The 6,013-nt window shown below is 37.1% G+C and overlaps 1 non-coding gene across 1 annotated transcript; it reads left to right on the forward strand.

Annotated features, from left to right (window-relative positions):
- Nucleotides 1-3,557: 3,557 nt before the first annotated feature.
- Nucleotides 3,558-3,723, forward strand: LOC112207250 (U1 spliceosomal RNA). The gene has a single exon (XR_002941697.1). It is a non-coding gene; the product is annotated as a U1 spliceosomal RNA (small nuclear RNA).
- The last annotated feature ends 2,290 nt before the right edge of the window (nt 3,724-6,013 follow it).

A 6,013-nucleotide genomic window follows, 5' to 3' on the forward strand; every position in this document is an offset into this window, starting at 1 on the left:
TTTTTACACACTAAAAACTTCAAGTATTTTATCTCTCATATAGCCTTTCCTAGGAAGCTTCTGGAGAACATACTCTACCTAAACTAGAAAAAAACAATAAAGTAGTATATAAAAAGCAATTGATAGAAAGAGAAGGAGAGATAAAGAGAAAAAGGGAATTCCATTAATGATGACCAATTGAAATTCCAGGATGTCTGTGTTAGTCCATTTTTGCATTGCTATAAAGAAATACCTGAGACTGGGTAATTCATAAAGAAGTTTAATTGGCTCATGGTTCTGCAGACTATATAGGAAGCATAGCAGCATCTGTTTCTGGGGAGGCCTCGGGAAGCTTCCAATCATGGCAGAAGGCGAAAGGGGAGCAGGCGTTTCACATAGCAGAAGCCAAAGCAAGAGAGAGGGAGAGTTGTTTGGGGGAGGTGCTACACACTTTTAAACAACCGTCTCTCATGAGAACTCACTCACTATGGTGAGAGCAGCACCAATACATGAAGGATTAGCCCTCATGACCCAAACACCTCCCACCAGGCCTTACCTTCGACATTGGGAATTACAATTCAACATGAGATTTGGGCAGGGACAAATATCCAAACTATATCAGCAGTTACTCAGCAGAGCTAAAGTGCAACAAGTCCAGACTAGACTACAAGATGAAAGACTCCAGAAAAACTTGTAACCTGCAGATTACTAAACTGGTTTAAAAATGTTGGAGATGATGAAAAACTTAGGCATAGATTTTTTTTTAATAGACAAAAAATAACAATTATTAAGTCAGAGGAAAAAAATGCTATATGTGAAAGAAAATGTAACCAGGAGTGCTGCTATGGTCTGAATGTATGTGTCTCCCCCAAAATTCATGTGTTGTGTGGCGCTCTTATGAATGCGATTAGCGCTTTAATAGGGGCTGAAGAGACCATAGCCCTGGTCTTCCATCCATGTGAGGACAGAGCTAGAAGATGTCATCTAGGAGCCAGAAAGCAGGCCATCTCCACACACCCAATCTTCCAGATCCTTGATCTTGGGCTTCCCAGCCTTCAGAACTGTGAGAAATAAATTTACTTTATTTATAAGCCATCAAATCTACAGTATTTTGTTATAGCAGCCCAAGCAGACTAAGACGATTGTTATGGTATTTCTTTCAGTTACCATTTTAGCAAAAACAAGAACTCATTCATCCAGAGTTGGCAATGCCCTCTGACCATGAAGTTAATAGAGTGACCAAAAAATTAATTGTCCAAACTTGGAAGCTTTCAAGAGTGAAAAGTAGGTGCTATTACTAGTTAAGGTGGACCAGCAGGCATAATTTAGATCTATTGTAGGCAAGCTGAGACATACGGCTATCCTAGCTGTTGTGAAACTACCACTGTCCACCTGGTGGCAGTTAACCTTTAATTGAAGTCAAAGAATTCAGGAGAAAATAAACTTCTGATCTTGGAAGCTCCCTCCTAAAACATGATTTTTAAAATCACAATCTACTTCTGAAGTGGGAGTCAGATGCTTTATTTTTAGGCATTTGGGGATACATAGCTTACTATGTAAAAACAAGTAAAGAAAATAATTCTGATTTATGAAAAACAATTTGAAAATTACATTCTAGAAATAGACATTTTAAAACTGTATAATCATTATTTCATAAATTACTGATGTTAGCAAACATGGATTCTAAGAGTGTTTCCCAATAAGACTTGAAATGCGTAAATCCTGTTAAGGCTCATCTTAGAGCTCCAATAACTTGATTTCATTAAGCAATGTGTAACTATTATCTTCCTGCATTTTTGTCAGTCCTTTTCCAGTCTTTAGTTAGGCTTATTCATTAATTACATTAATTATATAGAGGACCTGCTCCAACCCCAATATATACTTAAAATCCCTATCATTATGTGCTATATTTTTAAAATATATAACTGAACCATAATCAGAGGGGCCAAAATTCAAATATTCTCTACCTTAAAAACCTGGCCAAAACTCTGTGACAAGTCTTCAATATTGAGGGCTATAGGTGTTTTTCTCTTTCTTTTTCCAAGCAGCATTGTGAATATATTCGTAAGGATTTGAATTGTGATTTCTTGATAAGGAATCAAGACATTGCTGTTGTTCTTGTCATTTGAAGATTTTTCCATCAAGTGTAACATGAACAGCAAATGGACTATTACCCTAATCTTCACGTTTCCACTTGATAAGTTCACATGTGACCACTCTGATGTGTTTTATAGTATACCATCAAGAAGATCCAGTAAAGAAGGTTCACAGCTTCAAAAGCTTTCAAACTTTTTTAATGTCTGTTAGTTATGAGTGAATTTTCCCAAATGAATAGACATAACTATTAAGCCACATACATAGCACCACTAATAAAAAAGACTCGAGCCGGGCGCGGTGGCTCACATCTGTAATCCCAGCACTTTGGGAGGCTGAGGCGGGTGGATCATGAGGTCAGGAGTTCAAGACCAGCCTGGCCAAGGTGGTAAAACCCCGTCTCTACTAAAAAATACCAAAAAATTAGCCAGGCGCGGTGGTGGGCACCTGTAATCCCAGCTACTCGGGAGGCTGAGGCAGAGAATTGCTTAAACCCAGGAGGCGGAGGATGCAGTGAGCTGAGATCACTCCACTGCACTACAGCCTGGGCAACAGAGTGAGACCCCGTCTCAAAAAAATAATAATAATAAAAATAAATAAATAAGACTTGTCCAACTTAAGTAGACAGTCACATTATTAGAAAATTATTTTCCTCATAAGAAGCTTTTTTTTAGTATAAACCTATTAGTCTTCTATTTCTTACTTTTAAAAAATCTATTTTTTATTTTGCTTTTCATTATTTTTATGAAATGAATGTTAACCTATTTTTGGACTCTTACTTTTTAGAAGAGTATGCTATGACTTGAGCTTTTTAGTAATATTGTCAATCTATGGAAACCTATGAACGTTGCTTTAACTGGTGGTTATAAAATTAATGCAATTTCTAACATTTCTCCATACTCCTGAGTAATTCTGGGAATTGTCCTTCCAAAGAAATCTTTGTATTTCTAGATTGAGATGAGAGAAAAAGTATATGGGTAATTCTACAAACTTTTCCTATGCATGTACATATCTAGCCAAGCATACCAACCTAAATCATTAAAGCCATCAGCATCTTGGAGAAGGATGGACAGGCTTGAAGGGAAGCTATTCAGCAGGAGAGAGTTAACAATAAAATAAGTTGTTTCAACCAAAATTCAAATAGATATGGAGGTTATATTTTGAAATGAGTTGGTTTTCACAACTGAAGTGTGAGTTTGTGTTTGTGCGTGTGCTGTGACTCTTTGATGTGTGGTGGAAGATTTCTGGGAACTAATTTTAGTTCCTGAGTTCTAATTCTAGTTGAGTCTGAGATCACCACAGGTAGTGTCACTATTTTGAGCAATTGTACAATTTCTTTACATTATCCCCAAAAGGCCTATGCCCACATAGGTACACAGGAGTGATAATCAATGTAGTGAGTAGGTAAAAACCCTGTTTTTGTCTTTTGTAAGTTTAAACTGTTTTCTGTCCCCTAAAGAGAAACCCTTAAATAAAAATGATGAATTCTTATATGTCAGGGGTAGTGCCATGATCATGAAGGTGGTTCTCCCAGCGCCAAGGCTCATCTATTCCATTCCAGATGTGCTGACCCCCTGAGATTTCACCAAATGTGGGAAACTTGATTGCATAATTTATGGTGGTGGTGAACTGTGTTCACTCTTTCTCCAGTTCAAAAAACAAAACAAAACAAAACAAATGGCCTGTTATTTCCTAGTGACTGAACTCTTTTAACATTTGATTAACGTCCATTTCAAAAATGGCTATATTCAACCTCTGCTCAACATTATAAAACTGGGATTATACAGACAAAGCCTAAATCATATAAAGAGAAAATCAGCTAGAGATGTGTATCCATTTGGGTACTTGAACATGTCAAAAGCAACTTGAAATTTTAGCTAACTTTTGTAAACCTATCGGGCTTACACACCAATTAGTATCCAAGGAGACATAAAACTGTGAAGGCTTACAAGGTGCTCTTTCCAAAAAGAAAAGCCCTTTCAAGGACACTTGAAGGGAATTCCTTCCCTGAACAATGGCCATTCTCCCTCGGCAAGGGAATTTGTCAGGTGCCTGAGCTGTAGTAACAGCATAGGATCAAGAAGCAGGCAGCTCTTCTAAAGGCTCTGCAGAACAGCCCCCTGAAACAATCAATCAGCAATCAACCAACTGGCCTTCCTAGGGTTCCTATCCTGTTTCAGGATCTAATAGTTTAAAAATGAGTGGGAATTTGGAAGTTAGAAATTGAATAGTTTTTATAATAACTCAAAGGTCAGCCTTGGCAAGGTTACTTAGAACTAACCCATCCATTTTCTCACTGGCACATTTCATAAAAACAAACAAATAAATTTGAATGGTACATTCCCATTAAAGGTAACTTTGCTTCAAGACCCTTTTCCAGAACACACATCATTCAGTGATTAGTCACACAGTAGTGTTACCAATTTAAAAAAAAAAAAAATTGGAGGCAAGATTACATTAAGGTCCTAAATCTCAAATGATTACAGTGACCTATACACTGCTACATAATTTTTTAATTAATTTTTTAAAACAGTAAAAACTTGAATATGTGTTACAATTAATATGGTATCTCTCTGGTATTTTTAAATAACAAATCTGGATAGGTTAATCAAAGCTGAACTTCGCTGGAGCTCTAAACATGAGTTTATTTTTAGCTAGCTCAGCATTGGATTTTAGATAAGATTTCCAGAATCAATCAGAAACATCCTGCTGGGTCATTCTTCCAAATTAGGCTTACTGGAGTGCACACCATGGTCAGACTTCAGAAAACTGACTCAACAATCACAAAACTCCTGAAATCTTTTGGGAGCCTCTGTAATTTTTTGTCTATAATAGGGGCTTAATAATCATTTCGTGTATTTCTTTTTACTCTTGAAAATGTAGTATTTGTTGGTCAGTGGTTGGATGCCAAGAAATTATGTTCAGCCAAAGTGGTCAACGGAATAGAGGTTTAGAATTTAAAAGTTTTTCTACTCTGCATACATGTTTTTAATCTGCTAAGCAAACCTTAATTTTGGTGCACACATTTATTTCTCAGAGGTGGACACTAATCATAGTGCCTTTTAACAGTGTTAGTTTAGTCTACACGCAAAATCAAAACTAGCAGTCCCTTGAGGAATTTTGTTACTGAAATGCCAAGAGTTCTGTCTCGGTCCTGCTGCTTGCTACAAAGAAAACCAATCACTGAGACAATGAGTATTGCCAAGGAAGAAGCCCTTAATTGGGTGGGCAGCTGAGGCGATGGGAGGGAGATCAGTCTCAAATCCATCTCCCTGACCGACTAAAATCATGAATTTATATAGCAGTGAAGAAATGTAACTACATGCAGGAAAGAAGGAATTAGGGAGGGGTGAGGAAGAGGAGTTGGTCAACAGGAAACAGGTGGTCAGCTGGCAATCATGATGGGTTAGGGGTCTGGCATCTCATTGTCCAGATGTGGTGATTTGGTGAATTTCAATTCTTTGATACTATCTGGGAGGCCTGATGGTTGGTTTCCTGAGAAAGGAATTCAGATAAGCCAAATGTAACTTTCTCAAGTTTTAAGAATGTGAGGACAATTTCTATGTTTATTCAAAAGAGACCATAAACGTCAGTTCTATGGGACAATTGGGCCAATTTCAATTTTAGTCCAAATTCAAGTTACTCAAGGTAAAACAAATAATCTGGCAAATAAATAGCTGCTTCGAGAATCAATCATTTGGTTGATTTTTTTTTTCTTTTTGTCTTGCCACCTACACAGATACTTTTAGATGGTGTGGTGTGAATGCAGCTTTTGGGGGGACAAGAGGCATAGGTAAAACAGTGTTAAAAATACAAGCCTATGAAAACCTTAAAGTTCAGAAAAAGAATTATGATGAGGCAGTACTCAAATTGTCATTAATAAAGAAGGAAAATTAACATTCACTAACAACTAGTTTCCAGGTACCTTGCTATGCTTTAT

This window comes from Pan troglodytes, chromosome X, assembly GCF_028858775.2.
Source record: "Pan troglodytes isolate AG18354 chromosome X, NHGRI_mPanTro3-v2.0_pri, whole genome shotgun sequence".
NCBI lineage: Eukaryota > Metazoa > Chordata > Mammalia > Primates > Hominidae > Pan > Pan troglodytes.